The following is an 18,613-nucleotide window of genomic DNA, read 5'->3' on the forward strand; positions in this document are numbered from 1 at the left end:
CATCTGTGTCATTGGCAAATGTTATTATATAGTAGATCAATGGGTCTGCACAATTAGAACTAATTTATTGTTAACAAATTAGTATACGAACTTTGAATTCATGGTCGGTCACACACTTCTGACCTACAAAGCCATGGATGAACTCATATACGTAGTATCCGCATAAATTATTCCCTGGATTCTATCTCAAACACTATATATATCGCAAAAGAAGTTATGAAATATTTGTTGTGTTCAAGGAAGTGTCACGAGATGTGGAAATTCAACACATACTGGGAATTCAGGCTTGAAATCAAGGTCCTCCTTGAATTCACCTGTGTGATGTCGACGAAAGCAAGCCCATGCTTGTTCAGAATGTCTACAAGGTTTTTGTACGGATCTCTTGGTTTTCTCAAAGAGTCCATGACATAGACCGCTCTTCGATCAACCGCGATAACAAGGAGTAGCCAGTGGAAGCTGTACATATATGCATAGCCAAAGCTAGTTAGTCGTATGTTTAACTGCTAGTTCGAAAAAAAAGACATGGGAAACATGCTCACTTGAAGTTGTACGGTAGAAGTATGTACTTCTTGAAATGTTGGTTGTCGAGGAACTTATATATGTTCTTCAAGGTCTGATTTGGTCTATCTCTAAGAGTTGACTCGTTTATAATATTCGGGTCTATGAAGCCTATGTCATAGTATTATTTCCTCTAATAAGTTTGAATCTCCATCCTGCATGATACAAAATTGACTAAGAGTTAAGACATCGCACAATGACTAGAGAGGGGATTTTGAAGTTAGAGAAAATTAAAGGCTTACAGAATCCAGGAACTGATGAGTGACTTGTCAAGTGCGTTTTGATTGTAAAGGTAATAGAGTTCCTTCAGCGGCACATTTCTAATGTGTTCCCCATGGAAATAATGTTGATCTCCAATCCAAACTTCGAGCATGAGTTAATCATTGGCTGAAGCCTCTATGTTCCATTGGTGCAATTTGTACATCTTCATTGGAAGACGGTCCACCAACTGCGGCCACGCAAGTGGTTTCCCTAACTCATATTTCATTTAGTAGCCCTAGGGTGCTTTGGCATGTGATCCTCCCCTCAAAGTTGAGCTGGGGTGATATTTGTATCTTTGACGAATTGAAGCAGATTCTGATCAAACTCCCAAAGCACTTGGAGCGGGGCAATTGATTGGTTGGATTGGGTTTCGAGCTGTGGAATACTTGACCCACTTTTCTTCTTCTTCTGAAAAGTCTTTGTTATTTATTGGTCATAGTCAGATAGCGGTGGTTTCTCTACCTTTTTCTCCATACTTCTAATGAAAGCCCGAAGTTTAACCTTATCAAGTGGTGGATTTTTCTTCACGGGAGGCTTTGGTGCGAAGTGAGCTTTAACCTCAGTATCCACTACTGCGTTGAGTTCTGCATTAGTCATATCACAAGGTTTCTTGGGCTCTAGTTGCTTCTCCTTCGACTTATTCTGCTTCTTCATAGCCGCCGTAGGCGGAACTGAAGGCATCTTTCACCGTGTAGCCTTGCTCATAACAGGAGATGTTGACTCATGCTAGGATCCCTGTCTGGTAGTGGAGAGGGTGCCCTAGCAGATGGCGCAGGTGATCTTGCCCTTGAGCCTTGAAGAGATGATTCCAAGGTTGGGGGATTCGGCTGCGTAATCCTTATGTAGCACTTAGGCCATAGAATCCAACCATGGATGGCTTCTTCTAGATTCTTTCCCCCGTCACCTCTAGGAATCTCCAGTTCTAGGTCATCCCAACCGTTGACCACTCAGTCCACCCCAACTTTGGCATAACTGCGAGCTAGAATCTCCATGCCATGAATTGTTTGGCCTGGTGTTGGTTGTTCAGCCACACCATAAGCCACCACGATGAGCTTGTTTTTCATGGGAGTAACAAACTCACAAGGAGCTCTCCCAGTGATATCGTCCACGGGGTGGCGTTGGTTGTCCTCAAATATGTCAGTAGATCCTCCAGCTGGGGCTTCCGTGGAAGCGATGCTGCTTTGACACTAAGAGGGGCTTACATCGACATTAGCCCCTGATGCTGCAGCTGCTTGTTCACTGGCTTGTTTGCTAAGAGCTAGAGCCACACGCCGGTCGATTGCTTTCTCCATTCTTGCCTCTATCAAAGCTACGTGTTCTTACAACTCTCGCAGCTATTGTGCGTGTTCGATCTTACTTCTTTGGCGACTTATGTATGAATCAATGTGTTCACGAAAGGCAAACTTCAATTGAATTACTCCTTTGTCTCGGCAACGTCCAGGGTGTTCTGGATTACCTAGTGCCACAGTCAGCTCGTCCTTCTCTCGATCAAGCACAAAAGATCCTTCGTCCGTTGCCTTTATTAACTCAACAAGCCTCATAGCCGCTTCTCTTAATTCTTGGCCAAACAAAAATGGTCCATCTTCAGGCTTGAGCGTGCCACCATGAGCATAATACCAATTCTTTGCTCGCTCTGGCCATTCGAGAGTCTCCAGTATTATTCCCCTAGTAATTATGTCATCTTCCATCCCCTGCCATTTCATGATCCCCTTCTTGTAATCTCCTAGCCCAAGACGATAAAAGTATTTCTTCTTTTGAGAATTGTCGGTGTTGGTTTTAGTTGCCTTAGCACTCTTTTTCGACTGCTTGAACTGCACAAACGAATCCCAGTGATCTCTTAACTTCGTGTGCTTCGTGAAATTTGGTGTAAGCCCCTTCTTTATATAGTCTTTGTTCAAGTTCTTCTTGTACGTCTGAAAAGCAATTGCACCCTTCTTGAAACTTCAATCTTTCACTTTTGCTTCATCTACACCTTCAAATGTGAAATTTTCTTTTATCTGATCCCATATCATTTCCTTCTCTCGCTTAGGGACCACGCTTATGGGGACCATGCTTGTGGAAGCAACGCTTTCATCGATTTTAGGGCTTTCCAATTCTGAAAGCTTATTGGAATGTTATCTCTAACAAGAAACCCAATTTGATTCGCCAATTTGATCTTAGCTTTGTGTGGAGCAATTGATTCACCATCTTTATCAATTTCCGTGATTATGATACGGCCCTCTAACTTCTTCTTTTTGCCTCATTTTCGTTTAGGCTTGCTGCTTGATCCAGATGGCTGAAAAACGAAAGAACTATTAATTCCCAATAATCTTGATAAGTAGATAATTCAAATCATGGTTATATATAATAATTGCTATACCTTGCCTTGTTGCCCATCATTAACTTCCTCGGCAATTGGTTTAGCCTCATTGCCATCACCAAACATGTTGAGGTAGATGTCAGTCTGGCTATGATCGACCCCTTCATTTGGTTGATCATTAGTGCCACCTTCAGCAATCAAGCCCATTAGATATTCCTCATCCAATCGGGCCTGCTCATCCTCTGATCGTGCTATGGTAACTAATGTAATATAAAATGAATTATTCTAAGAAATAGTAGGATTTATTTTAAGAATGACTAGAACTTATACAATTTTGTTAGAATAAATGACTACCAACAATATTTACAGTAAATTACTAGAAAATGACAAAAAAATGAAACACTTATAAATAATTGACTAAAAAATATTTACAGTGAATTGCACATTTCTATAATTGATCGAACTATTTGATGAATTTTGTAACAGTAAATGACAACATCATAAAATTTCTAGCTACTTAAAAAATTAACATAATTTTCTAAAAGTATCAAAGTAATTTTCACTTATTTTTATACATTTCTAAGAATTAACAAGATTTTCTATAATTTCTAGCTACTTCAAGAATTTTTCTATATTTTCTATATAATTCAAATTTTTTTCTACAATTTCTAGCTAATTTCATATACTGCAGAAATAAAAAAGAAAAAAAAGATGACATCAGCCGGCCGCGGGGTTACGTTAGCGGTGAAGACGCGAGCCCGCGGTCGGCCGCGTGCGATCGTGTGGAGGGGGCACAACGGTCGACAGGGGTAGACCTGGTGTAGTGGGGACGGCAGCAGCGTCAGGGGAGGAGCTGGCGCGGCGGAGTGGGGGATGGCGGCGACATCGCGGTGAGGGCGCGCGGCGAGGGTGGGGTGGCGGCGAGGGCATACTGGGGCGGCGATGAGGGCACGCGACGGATGAGACGGGGCGGCGGCACTAGATGAGGCGGGGTGGTGGCGGTTGACAGGGGCAGCGACGAGGGCGGCGGCGGTCGACAGGGGTGGCGACGAGGGCAGCGACGGGGTGACAACGGCGACGAGGGCGCGCGGCAGTCGATGGGGGCACACAACGTGGAGGAGGGGCGGCAGCAAATTCCTCGGACGATGATCGTGCTAAGTGTTGGGGAGGAAGGGATTGCTACTTTAACCCCCCTTTAGTACCGGGCATGAACCCCACCCTGTACTAATGCCCTTTAGTACCGGGTGGTAGCTACACCCGGTACTAAAGGGCACCCGGTACTAAAGGGGGTCTGCAGTGCGTGAAACGAAAATGCACCTCTTTAGTACCGGGTGTAGCTACCACCCGGTACTAAATGGGTTGCATCCCACTATTTCAATTCTTGCCCAAACAAATATTATATTTCCTTTCTTTTAAAATTGGTATTATATTTATTTATTGCGCAGTAGATCAAATAACGTTCATAAAATTGCAAAAATAAGTTTGGTATCTTCGTGTTTACCATGACTTAGTCACGTACTTGTTTAATTGTATCTAAATTTATTTTTTAATATTTAATAGTGCTAAAAAATCAAAATAATTAATATTTTAACCATGTAAAAATTAGTTCTTATTTAATAACTCCCTAGAACATTATAACATTACTTTGTCACTTGACCACAACACTTTGTCACGTGACCACAGTACATTACAATCATTACAATGCATTATTATATTAATTTGTCACTTAACCACAAAACATAGCATAATTGTTCTAATACATTACACAACATCATTTAATGGAACATTAATAACCTTCCTCTTTACGAACGTCCCTTGGTTGTGATCGCGGCATAAGTATGGAGCGTTCTCTTTAGCTAACAGGATGCTTGGGTCAACCTCAACTCAAAATGGAGGAAGATCATCGAACTGATCATAATCTTCTGAAATGTCAATCTTGTCCTCAACTCCAACGATTTTTCGTTTCCCTCGAAGAACTATGTGGTGCTTTGGCTGATCATCTGACTTATTAGTACCTTCCTTATTGGTATGCTTGACATGTCCTTCACATAGAAAACTTGAGTCACATCATTGGTTAGGACAAATGGTTCATCTCTGGATCCAATCTCGTCGAGGTCTACTATTGTCATCCCATAGTTGTATATCGTTACGTCTCCTCCAATAAGTTTCACCCATTGGCACCAAAACAGGCATTTTTAGAGGTCCATAGTCCAGTTCCCATATCTCATGACACCATAGTATCTGTTTTTTTTTCATTGTTGTCTATTGTATCTATACGGACACCACTATTTTGGTTTGTGCTCTTTTGGTCTTAGGCTCTCCTGTAAAATGTGTACCCATTTATCTCGTATCTTTGGAATGTCGATACTAAGATAAATAGACTCCTAGCCAACCATGCTAGTTGTTCTTCAATCGTGTCATCACCCATCAGTCGTCGCTGCAAACAAGTGGCGAAAGTGTCAATGTGATGACGTGTAATCCAGGCCTCAATCTTCCATTGGTTTGAGGACCGTACAATAGACTTGTGCTCCTCCATATATGGAGCGACTAGGGATGATTGTTGCAGGACTGTGAAGTATGCTTTACGACATATATCTTCATCGATGTCCATCTGAGCTTTTCTCCCTAGTGTGCCTTTTCCCTTCAGTCTCCCCTCATGGCGTGATATATGGACAACAATCGAACTAAGGTCGTCAATAAAGTCAACACAAAACTTAATGACCTCCTCTATTCCATATCCCTTTGCGATGCTTCCTTCTGGACGGGCACGATTACGAACATACTTCTTCAGAACTATCGTAAACCTCTTGAAAGGGAACATATTATGTTGAAATACAGGACCAAGAACAAAAATCTATTCAATAAGGTGGACTAGAAGGTGGGTCATGATATTAAAGAAGGAAGGTGGAAAGACCATCTTAAAGCTGACAAGGTATTGCACCACATCATTCTGAAGCTTTAGTAGATTGTTTGGATGGATTGCCTTCTAAGAAATCATGTTGAGGAATGCACATAGCTTCACGATTGTTATTCTCACATTCTCTAGTAGAATACCCCTCAGTGCAACAGACAGCAATTGTATCATCAGGATGTGATAGCCATGGACCTTTAGATTTATGAATTTGTTCTCTTTAAAATTAATTATTCCCTATATATTCAAGAAGTAGCTTGATGGGACTTTGAATCTATTCAAGTACTCAAAATGCTTTCCTTCTCTTCCTTACTAAGAGTGTAACTGGCAGGATGCAACTAATGTCCCTCATCTCTCTTTTCTGGATGTAGGCCATCTCGTTGTTTCATACATTTCAGGTCCCGATGTGCTTCAATTGTATCCTTTGCCTTTCCATATGCACCTAGGAAGCCAAGCACATTCACGCAAAGAATTTTCATCAGGTGCATCACATCGATTGCATTACGAACCTCAAGGACTTCCCAATAAGGTAGCTCCTAAAATATAGACTTCTTCTTCCACATGGGTGCATGTCCGTCCTTATCGTTCGGAATAGGTTGACTATCAGAGCCCTTGTCAAAGACTACCCTCACATCCTTTTATCATAGAAAATACACATTTACCATTACGTTGAACGGGCTTTGTACATTTTTCTTCCTTCCCTTCAAAATATTTCCCTTTCTTTCTTAACGGGTTTAGCAGAAAGAAATCAACGATGGCCTGTATACACAACCTTTCTACAATGTTTCAAATACATGCTTCAAGTATCATTTAAACAGTGTGTGCAGGCTCGATATCCCTTGTTCGACTATTCGGACAGATTACCAAGTGCTGGCAAATATTGATGGTTACGAACAACAATGCTCCTAGATTAAAAGTCTCTTTTGGTCCTCATCCCACACACGTACACCTTTTCCTTCCATAACAGTAAAAGTTCATCAACCAACAGTCTTAGGTAAATATCAATGTCGTTGCTAGGTTGTTTTGGCCTTCGATAATTATCGGCATTATAATGAACTTCCACTTCATGCACATCCAGGACGGAAGATTGAACATACATAAGGTCACAGACCAAGTGCTATGTCTACTACTAAACTCACCGAATTGATTGAATCCATCTGTACTTAAACCAAACCATATGTAACTTGCATCCTTTTCAAACTCAAAAAAGTCTCTATCAATTGTTCTCCACTGGGACCCATCAGTGGGTTGTCTGATCATTTCATCTTGCTTAAGTTCTTCTTTGTTCCAATGCAACAACTTCGCGTGTGCCTTGTTTCTAAACAAATGCTTCAACCATGGTACTACAGGGAAATACCACATTACCTTCGCAGGAACTATCATCTTGCTAGCTTGCCCCTCAACATCACTGGGGTCATCTCGCCTGATCTTATAACGTAGTGCTTCGCACACAGGACAAGCCTCCAATGTCTCATATTCCTCACCGCGATAGAGGATACAATCATTAGGATATGCATGTATCTTTTGTAACTCCAAACTAGAGGGCAAACAACCTTTTTTGCTTCGTACGTTAAGAACGGCAATTCGTTCCCCTTAGGAAGCATGTTCTTTATGATTTTCATTAACTCATCTAAACCCTTGTTAGGAACTCCATTTTTTTGCCTTCCATTGCAGCATTTCCAGTGTGGTACCCAACGTTTTGTGCCCCTGTTTGCAATCTGAGTACAATAATTTTCTTATGATCATCTATCATACGCTCAAACTTTTTTGACTTCTTCACATTCTCGCAGTCTTCCTTTGCATCTCGCAACATCTGACCTAGATCATCGATAGGACCTTCTGCCTCACCCATCTCTTCTTTAGCCTTGCCCATTGGAGCATTTGCAAAAGCACCTCCTTGAATCCAATCAGGAATGTTGTCAACTTCTTTTATGGCAGCGCGTACGTCTAAAAATATTCCTAATTTTGTCGAATCCCACTCAAAATTCAAAAGAGAAATAACAAAAATATAAGATAGAGTATGTACAAGGTACCTATTTTAGTGTCGTCAGGCTCGACATCCTTGTTCTTCCTCCATGATATAGACATCAACATAGTTGATAGGAATGACATCAGATTCTAAGAACACCTTTAGTCACTGTCCATTCACAACATATTGATCTCATTTGACGTCCATGATTGATCCCTTGTTCCGTGGATTGATAAACCTTGGGGGATTCTCTAAGGGAAAAGCTGATCCATGCGCTTGCGGTTCATAAATTGGCGTGCTAACTACTGTCAACAATGGGGTAGAAGGTGCCAATGCAGTCCGCGGTTGTTAGAGTAGATGAAGGAGAGGTGGAGATGAGACGACGATGCTAGCGACGAGGTGGAGCTGGACGAAGCGAGGTAGACCCAGATGATCTGGCGCAAGGCCTGATAATCTGAATGACGCGGTGGCGGAGCTCAACGGGGATAGCAAAGAACTCGACTAGCTTGACGAAGACCATGCTTGCAATGCGCACAATGACGTAGTCATGGACAAGGTCAAAGACACCATCAAAGAAGACGACGTGGACATGGTCGAGGATGTAGTCGACGGTGATGAAGATGGAACGGCGGGGAGGACCAGGGAGGGCAGCACCCTTGAGTGAGAGGCGACACAGCCGCAACCCTCATGTTGATGGTGGTGCACGCGTACTAAAAACAACCTTCCCAAATCCGCACATGTCGTGACCATACACTGATCGGCTGATCAGACCGAGGGCGCACATACGAGATGACAGGCGACGATGCCATGCAGATCGGAGTGGTGGCGGCGATGTCAGGATGACCGGTGTGGAGACCATGTGGTGAAGGGGCCTAGTGGTGCTGCGGGAGAAGCCCATACGCACACCGCATACCAGCCCGGGCCACACGGGTGTTGGAGAAGGACGACCAATGATGATATCAAGGAAGAGGCATGCGGAGTCCATACAACGGTTGGCATCGCAAACCCAATCTCTGATCGGGGAAAACAAACACACACAGCAACATTAAGATTAACCTTCGTGTAGAACTCCGGGTGCCCCTAATCTTTACCCCCTCTTATCCTTTTCTTCCCTCTATTTCTTTGTTCCGTCGGTCACAGGAGCATCTGTTCCTGTGCCTTGGTCCATCGGGAACAGAGGGAAGGATGATTGGGGGACCAGACCTGCGCAAGCCACTCCTGTCGACGTGGAGGGCGCCCGCCAGGACGCAGCCCCGCCTCGGAACGACGGAGCAACGCGGCAACGAAGGCAAGGTGTGGCCTGGCGCTGGCGGCGTGCCATAGGCCTTTGACGGAGCCTGCGGCGGACTGGTGGCCAGACCATGCGGAGCGGAGATTGCTTGACGAAGCGTGATCCATTGCTGCTTGACGACGACTCAGGCGGCGGATCAATCCACCGCGGGAAATCTACGAGGTGCTACCCCGGCGGAGATCGATCTCCCCGAGGTTGCTGCGATGGGCAGCGGAAGGTGTAGTTCAAGATAAAAAAATCTCTAAGACTGTGATACCATGTAGGAGGGATAGATTATGTAAAATGGATTGTATTGATGTCTCGGCCAGTATATATAGAGTACAAAATTAGGGGCAAAGCTTCCCCGAATATATATATGACAGTCTACGACATGTATATCTATAACTACCAAATATCCTCTAACAATATTAGACAACAGGGTTGTAGGTGCAACAGATATACAGTGCAGCACCAAGTTTGGGCAGAGGCTTGGGAAGCACCGTCTCATTAGTTTCATGGGGGCAGCAATTACATGATGCATACAATCATGTAAGGGAGACGAAAATTTGTCTATTTCTGATGCTTAATGCCATGGAATCGCTGACTTATCAGCAGCAACGCGTGAACTCAATCAATTATAAAGGGGCGTGCCTAGTTTCAATCTTACTTCCTAAATCGACAATTCATTTATTATTCAGCAATCTATAAGCCACCAGCAGACTAACCTGCCAAGCACGGCCAACAGGCCAAATGACATTTTCATACAAACATTTGAAGACCCCAGTTATTGCTGCATCTGTTGAATCAAAATTGCATAATTTAATGGCTCGCACAAACCTTAACAGCAGTACCAGGGACCAAAACTTACGAAACCAGACGTTATCAAGTCAAATCTGCCAACAGGACGTGAACTCTAGCAGGTCAAATATATCTCGGAAAACGCAACCAAACACATAACTATCCTTGACATATGGTTCCACCCAAGAGACCATGCAACCACACGGGATGGCACAGGAGAGGGATTTTTTTTTGGGGGGAGGGGGCCACGGTCGCGGTCGTTGAGGACGAGGAGGCCAAGGAATAATGGTGGGCCTCTAAAAGCGATAATGGTCTCCACTGGCGTGCTTGTTTTGATAGGTCGTGAGATCACTACTAGAAAATCTGCCTCTTGTACCGGTTCCAAACCCTCCTCTAGTATCGGTTAGCTAGTATTAAAAAATAATAAAATAATAATCCCTCAGCCCCGCCCTCGCCGCCCCTCCCCACCGGCGGCCCCTCCTCCCCCTACCCCCGCCGCCCCCTTCCCCGCCGGCAGCCCCCGCCGCCGCCCCAACCCCCGCCGGCGGCCCCTCCTCCCCTACCACGCCCGGCTCCTACTCCCTCCACCCCCGCCGGCGGCCCCACCACCCCCGCCACCGACTCCGGCTTCGGCCTCTTCCTCCTCCTAGCCCTCTCCGCCTCCACTTGCCGCCGCCACCTCCTCCTCCGCCCCTCCCCACGCCGGCCCCCTCCAACCCCACCACCTCCTCCTCCTCCTCCCAGTCCCCTTCGCCTCCACTCGCCGCCACCCCATATCCCACCGCCGCATCCTGCAGGTCTAGAGAGAGAGAGAGACCGAATGGGGGCTCAAGCGTTCCCGCCACGTGCCATCCCGCTGCACCCCTGCCATCCCATCGCCATCCTCGCCCCGCCACTGCTCCTCACCGCCGGTGAGGGGCAAGTGGAGGGGGGAGGGGAGGGGAGGTAGGAGGAGGGCTGGGGGATCGAGAGAGATCAAGAGATCGAGCTAGAGAGGGAGGAAATTGAGAGATTGAGAGAGAGGTGGGGGAAGTAAGAGGCAGGGAGGGGAGAGAGAGGAGCAAGAGGTGCGCTACTGTAGATAAGGTCCGCGTGTGGTGCTGTGGAGATTTTTCTAAGTGTGCGGTGCTGTGCTAATAGTGTGTGCGGGGGTAGTGGTGGGACGAAACCCTCTAGTACCGGATGGAGCCTCCATCCGGTACAAGAGGGGCTCCGTCATACTCCAAATTTGGACCCGGTACTAATGCTACCTTTAGTACCGGATCCAAAAACAACCGATACTAAGGCTAGGGATGAAAGGTCATTTTTCTAGTAGTGAATGGGCCCAATAAATAGCCCAAGCTTATAATATCGTCCGTCTTGCGGCGCACTAGATTGTAACCTCGACCACATAATGTCCACATAGGGCGCACTAGATTGTAACCTTGACCACATAATGTCCACATAGGGCGTCAAAATCCCATGCTCGTGTTTGGAAATGTATGGATAGTTTCCTCCCAAGGCCCAAGTTCATATATGATCCCTGGGATGGCCAAAGTTGATCTTATCCGTGTTGATACCATTTTTTTTACCATAGTCAACCGCATAAGGTTCCAAGAGCCGATGAGAGAAGAGGCAGCCAGGACGAGTCAACAATGAAAGGATCAGAGTCCTAAAGCCGATTGAAGCCAATACAATACAATGCGGACACGATGTTTCCACCAAATAAGGGAAAATGTGGAGAAATGAGAGATCAAGTTCAGAAGTGTCTTGGTCTATTTGTGATGAGTGATTGGCTAGATAATTTGAGGCTTTACCGGTTGAGTCCATACTTCATATGTGCATGATTATGCTAACGACTAACTGGATGTGTTGTGTTGTGGTGTTTGTACAAAACATATCTTGTGTGTTGTGTCTCTTGGCTTGTAATGTGCAGGTGTAGGATCCGACATGGCGGTCGACGACATGAGGTGAAGGTCAAGCGTGAAAGGTCCATGCCAATGTACTAGGGCTGTGAAGGGTGGACATGAGTAGGCTTGGATCGAGGGACTCGAGGAGTCCGGGCGTTGTCATGGGCGATCCACATGGTGCACGGAAGAGCAAGAGTACATGGACGGGATGGAGACGGCGTCGGTCGAGTCAAGCGGAATGGAGGCGAGTCGAGTAGGCGGTCTGGGAGCCGGGAGCGGAAGACTTGGAGGCGTCAAAGGCTTGGCGGAGGCTGGACACGCGTCGACATCGGTGAGTCACGCCTTGCGGGGCGTGCAAGAGGTTTTGACCGGTTTGACCTCAAAACCGGGGGTGAGTCACACCAGGAGGGTGTGCAGAGGGTTTGATCGGTTTGACCTTAAAACTGGGGGTGAGTCACGCCAGGTGGGTGTGCAGAGGGTTTGGGTGGTTTGGGCCTCAAAACTATCGTGCAGGAAGGTTTGCCGGTTTGGGCCTCAAAACCGGGGGCGAGTCTGGTGCGGCCGGACGGCGTCGAGTCGGAGGACGCGTGGCACCATCGCGATGTTTGCGTCGAGACGAAGGAAAGTCGTGAAGGTGGCGTGTCCATCCGTTGAGCACAAAAAAAATTGGACGACTTCACCCCTGCAGGGTATTTGGAATGTATGCTTAATGTAAGAGCATTTTGGACATTTTCCAACTGCCTATATATATACATGTAGGAGGGCTGTTGGGGCAGCCATCTCTTTGGGCTAGTAGGTGGTAGTCTACTCATTTGTTTGTGAGAGGCTTTGAGAGAGAGGTGAGGGAGAGAGGAGGGACCTTTGTTTGATCTTTTCACCATCCTAGCTTTGATTGTGCTAAGGAGTGGCTTGTAACCGGACATGGTGGAGTAATCCAAGAATCAATTTTGTGCCATCTTGTTCCATTCCGTTTGGATTTGCAATTTTCGGTTGTGTTCTTCGCGTTCTTTCTTTCTTCCCTCTCACCCCTTTCATGTTTTTGTTCGATTCATGACTTGTGGGGTGTTTTAAGTCAAACCGATTATTTGGAGATGAATTAGAACGTGAGTTGAACCTTTCCACCAAAGGGATTTGATTGAAACCTCACGAGTTCATAGATCGGGTCGATTCAAGTTTTGGGGTTGAGAAAATAGAGTTCTTCATAATATTTTAAATTTCCCTTGATTGGAAAATCTTTTGGGGATTATTTCTTAGGATAAGCTTCTTTACTATGTTGTGAAGCTATGGTTCAAATTTCATGATTTTTGGAGGTTTTTTGACCCTGTTTTGGATTTTTCTACCATCTTCACGCAGACTATTTTGGAATTTCGGAAATCTCCAGACCTCCAGAAATTTCCAAAGGTTTCTCCGGAAATTTCCGCACGTCCGGAATTTTTTGAAGTTTCCTCCGGATTTTTCCGCACATAGGTGTTGGTTTTCAAAGTTTGTATTCCGAAGCTTGTTTGGAGTTTTTCTTGCTTCCGCTATTCTCAGATTGGGTTCCTAACATCATTCCTAGGTCCATTAGCTTGTGCATAGCTAAGTGGAATTGATTTTGCTAGAAGAGAGGCTTGTGGCTTTTTAGCCGAAGTTCCTGAAGAAAATTTGAATCGGCTCCCATTCACCCCCCCTCTGGTCACCTTTCTGGTCCATCAATTGGTATAAGAGCTTTGTTGAGGATCACACAACCTTAATCGGCTCTGTGATCCACCGGGCGACAAGGAAGAAGGCGTTTTTACTTGCAGATTTGGTTTTCGAGATTTGATCTTGCTTTCGACTAATCCTAACCGGTACTTTGAGCTTTGGCCCCAAGATCTTCTTCTTTGTGTTCGTCTTTGTCCTTAGATTTTGATGGAAGGGTGATTGCATCGGAGGATGACCACAAGTGGAGAAAGAGGTGTGATGAGCTAAACAAGGATGATGAAGCAATTGCTTTGATGCAGCTTTTGATGGAAGAGATGCATCAAGAAGATGATCTTCGACACAAGCTTCACAAGATGAGTAGAGGTAAACTCTCCCAAGATATAATTGACTTGTTCACTCGCCTTTGTGCTCATGGCGAGACAATTGTTGAGCTTAAGAAGAATTTGCCTTTGCCATGCAAATCTTGTGAAAAACTAAAAAGGAATGTTTTTCTTGGTGACAAGCAACTTGAATCTTGTAGAAGATTAATTGATAATTTCTCAGTTGATAATGATGAATTGAACTCTTCTCTTGGTTTCTTGAAATCTGAAAATGACTTGTTGAAAGCTAATGTCTCTATGCCATGCAATTCATGTGTTACCTTGAATAGTGATCTTGATAGCTAGAGATAAAATTGCTTTGTTGAAGTTAAATGCTTCTTTACCATGTGTTTCATGTGAGTCTTTTCTTGCTGAAATTAACGAACTAAAATTGCTCACACCACATGTGTTGAACAACTTGAGCAGGCTAGGGCTGAAATTTGTGAAATGAAGTCTATGCCTTGTAGCATGTGCTTTTTAGTTCTTGATGATGATGCTTGCCTTACTTCTTGTGATAATCATGATGCTTTGCTTGATGTGAATGATGATGTTTCTTCATGCGGTCTTATGTGCACATCATGCATTGAATTGGAAAGTGAAGTTTTGGCTTTGAAGCAAATGCGCGATGATATAAGCGCCCAGTTGGTTGAGCATAATGAGATGAGTGCCAACCTTGAGAAAGAAAATGAACTCTTGCGTACCAGATATGCTAAGTGCATTGAAAAGGAGATGGATAATTTGAGAAATGCTCCATGTGGTACTTGTGATCGCCTCAAACATGAAAATGAGGTTTTGGCCACAAGATGCAAGAGTCTTTGTGCTAAGTCTTTTGATTCTCGTAATTTTTGTCACTCTGATGTTGGTGTTTCCAAAATTGTTTCTTCTCAACCGGAGTTGGCTTCTTGTGTTGAGCGTGAGTCTTTGGACGATATCACTTGTGCTAGTGCTTTGGATAGCTCTTCTATAGCTACTCCTAAGCTTGTTGCTTCTTCCGGTATTGCCCAAGGCAATTCAAGTGGCAAGGGTGCTTCTCACTTTTTTGGAACTCATACTCCCAAACCAAAGTTCCATTGCATATTTTGCAAGAAAGATGGACATACCGTTGAGTTTTGCTTTCACCGTGTCAAGCATGAGCGACGTGTGCATGCTAAAGCTTTTAGGAAGCCACGTAGCCTTTCTCACGGCATGTGTGAACCTAATGTGGGCACCAAGTCTAATGGTGTTGTTGATGCTTCTTGCTCTAAGTCCCAAGGGACCTCTCACTTAAAATGAGAATGGTGATTCGTCCTCTCGGACCGTGCCTCCAAATAGGCCTTTGTACCATTGCTCTTATTGTGAGAAAGATGGGCATCAAGAGAGTTTTTGTTATCATCATGCAAGACAAATGCGGCGAACTCGTGCTTCTAGGCCTTTGGTTGTTCATAGCCCTGCTCATGGCTTGAACACTTGTGAGCCTAGTAAGAAACCATATTTCATTGACGGGATTTATGACTCTCTTTCTAGTGAGTTAAGTCATGCTTGTGGACATGCTTCCATTTTTTCTTATGTTGGTCCACGACATGGTTCTCATGGTGCTTGTGTTGGTTCTTCTCTTAAGATCTCGGGGCATCATTGCCTTTTTGCTAGTGGTAGCACTCGTTCTTCTTCTCGAGTTGCTCCTTTGAGGCATGGTTCCAAGGGTATTTCAAAATCTTCTCATTTGAACTGGCATTTGCACCATGCTAACCAACATGATAAGTTGATTGCATCTTTTACCCGTGTGACTAAGTTTGGGATTCCCAAGTATATGCTTGCTAACCCTTTGGGATCCAAGACTCGGTCTTCTTTGTCCCCTCATGTGTAGGTACGGGGATGCGGGTGGAGGACATGAGCTCAAACGGACTTGATCTTTTTCTTGAGGTGATCAAGACTTGATGGTTCTCCACACCGTTTGGATGTACACTTGTATAGTGAGTTTTTCCTTTCATGTAGACTACTCACTTGTGGACTCTTTTTTGCATGTTTTATATTTGTTTCATGCTGTGAATATACCATGGTACGCTAGCCACCTTTTCATGTTAGCATGTGTGATCTTCATGTATATCTTGTGATGCTAGCTTTGTAATATATCTTGGTGGATGATCCACATGAACATCGTGCCATGCTTTAGCTTAGTCTTCATATTGGGTATGGCATGTTGTTCATTTGGTATCATTTTAGCTTAGTATCTTTGTATAATCCTCTGCACCTTGTTGACATGTTTGCTTGCCCAAGCTTTTATTCATAAATGTAGAATCATGTTGCAATGCTTTAAATCCTCTCATTGGCATCATCATTGCATTGTGTGACATGAATTGAGTTTTATCTTGCTTTTGGGCTTCCCTTGTCTTTGGGTTACATTTTCTCTTCTTTTTGATTGGAGTTAGAGCTTTTCTTTTGCCCCTTCTTTTTCTAGCTTTCTTTGCTAGGTGTCTTTGGTTGAGTGGAAGTTCGGCTTCATTCGAGGGGTTTTTGGACCAATGACTTGCTTTGGTTTTTGATATCCACTTTTGATCTTTTAATTGGTATCACATTTGATCTTTCAATTGGATTTCATTTTCTTCAAGTGATATCAATTTTTGATACTTCAATTGGTATCTTTTCTATGGTACTCAATTGGGATCTTTGGCGGTTCTTCTTTGGCCATAGAGCTTTTCCTAGATTGGTTTGACCCTCATGAACTTTCTTGATTTTCAGCCGAGCCCCATCTGTTTTAGCATTGCATTGGATTGCATTTGTATCATATTGCACCTTGTACACTTTGCACTAGATGAGCTTCTCCTTTATTTCCTTAGCATTTCCTTATGCTATTTGTGAGCTAGTACATTGTTTGGTGATTGTGTAGCAATGTGCAGCATATGCTCTTGATGATATTATCATATAACCATGTTGAGCTAAATGCTTTTTTGAATCAGATGTTAATCTTGAATAATGAATTCTGAAATTCTAAATGCTAGTTCCATGTTTAGCTTTTGCTTGGAATTCATATTCTTTTCAATTGGATCAAAAATCTAGGTATCATTACAAATGTTTAGCCCCATGATGTATTCCTTGGGGAAGCATGGCTTCTTTGTGCCACAAAGGCACTTCTTGTAACTTGTTTAATGTGAATGATGAAAAATGATGATAAAAAATAATTCAATAATTCACCAAGTTATTGTGTTTAATGTTGATATCCTTGCTTGCTTAGTTGTTACATGATGTCTACCAAAATAAGTAGGCATATGGTTTCAACAAACCTTGACATGACTTGTCACGCATATGTGGGTGTTTGCAATGATCTATTTTTGAGAATGTATCTTCCTTGTATGAGTTTTGATGGCCTAGTTTAATTCTTGCTTGAGTGATTCATGACTAGGTGCTTGCTCATGTGGTGATACTTTTATAAACTGCAAAACTTGTCAACTTGCTTCGTCTTTTTCTTATATCATAATATCCTCTTGATGGCGATGCAATTGCTCTTTATGATCTATCTTGCATTATCTCACTTGTAGCCTTTGTAAGTGCTTTGTGATATATTTGAGAAGCTTGGTAGGTTCTGCATCTCCTTACATATATTTTTGTGCTCCCATGTGAATCTTGATGTTTATATTTAAGGGGGAGTCTTGCATTTAAGTGGGAGTTTTGCATTTAAGGGGGAGCATGCATTCTTTTGCTCTTGTGCATGCATTTCATTGTGGCACGTTTTTAGGGGGAGTGCATGTGTTTAAGGGGAGCCTGTGAGCTTTGTGTGCTGTTTTGCTATGTTGCTTGTGTTTAGTAGCAGCTTCTGAGCTTTGTGCTAGTTTTGTGCTCTCTTTTGCTCTTTTTGTTGGTTGTGTTGAGCTTTTACCTCTTCTTGAGGAACCGGCATTTGGTTTCAGCTTTCGATCATCACATGATTGGTGTTGAGCCCTTTCTGCCTCTTCTTGAGGAATCATGTGTTCTTTGTCTCGGTTGTGTCGAGCCATTGCCCATGTCTTTGGGGACCGAGACTTTACTAAGTTGATTTTGCCTTTGTGATGTTTCTCATGCCAAGTGACTTTAATATTTTCCTTTCCATGGCTTTCCATCACTTGGATGAGAGTTTTGCCTAATTGATTTCACAACTTGGCTTTCACGACTCTTCTCATCTCAAGTGACTTTGATCTTGGTTTTTACTTAACTTTTGATCACTTGGATGAGATTTTCGACTTTTGCCTCTCAAACCATTTCTTTGTGCTTGAATGTTGTCAACACACTCATCAAGGGGGAGATTGAGAAAATCAAGTTGATATGAACCTTGATTTTATAGTGATGAGCGTTTGACAAATGTTGAATTGGCTTTGATGGCATTTGGAGATTCATGAAGCTCTTGTGTCTTTTGCTTGACTCTTTGGTTGTCTTGTGGGATTCATCAAGGGGGAGATTGAGAAATGGTTGTCTGGACCTTGTAGGATCCCTTCTCATATCAAGTTGCCTTGTGTTTGCTTTTACTTAGCTTTTGGGCACTTGAATGAGTTCTCTTTTACTTTCAAATCATCTTTTATCAATGCACTTATCAAGGGGGAGATTGAGAGACCAAATTGAGAAGTGTCTTGGTCTATTTGTGATGAGTGATTGACTAGATGATTTGAAAC

Source organism: Setaria viridis, chromosome 2 (genome assembly GCF_005286985.2).
Source record: "Setaria viridis chromosome 2, Setaria_viridis_v4.0, whole genome shotgun sequence".
Lineage (NCBI taxonomy): Eukaryota > Viridiplantae > Streptophyta > Magnoliopsida > Poales > Poaceae > Setaria > Setaria viridis.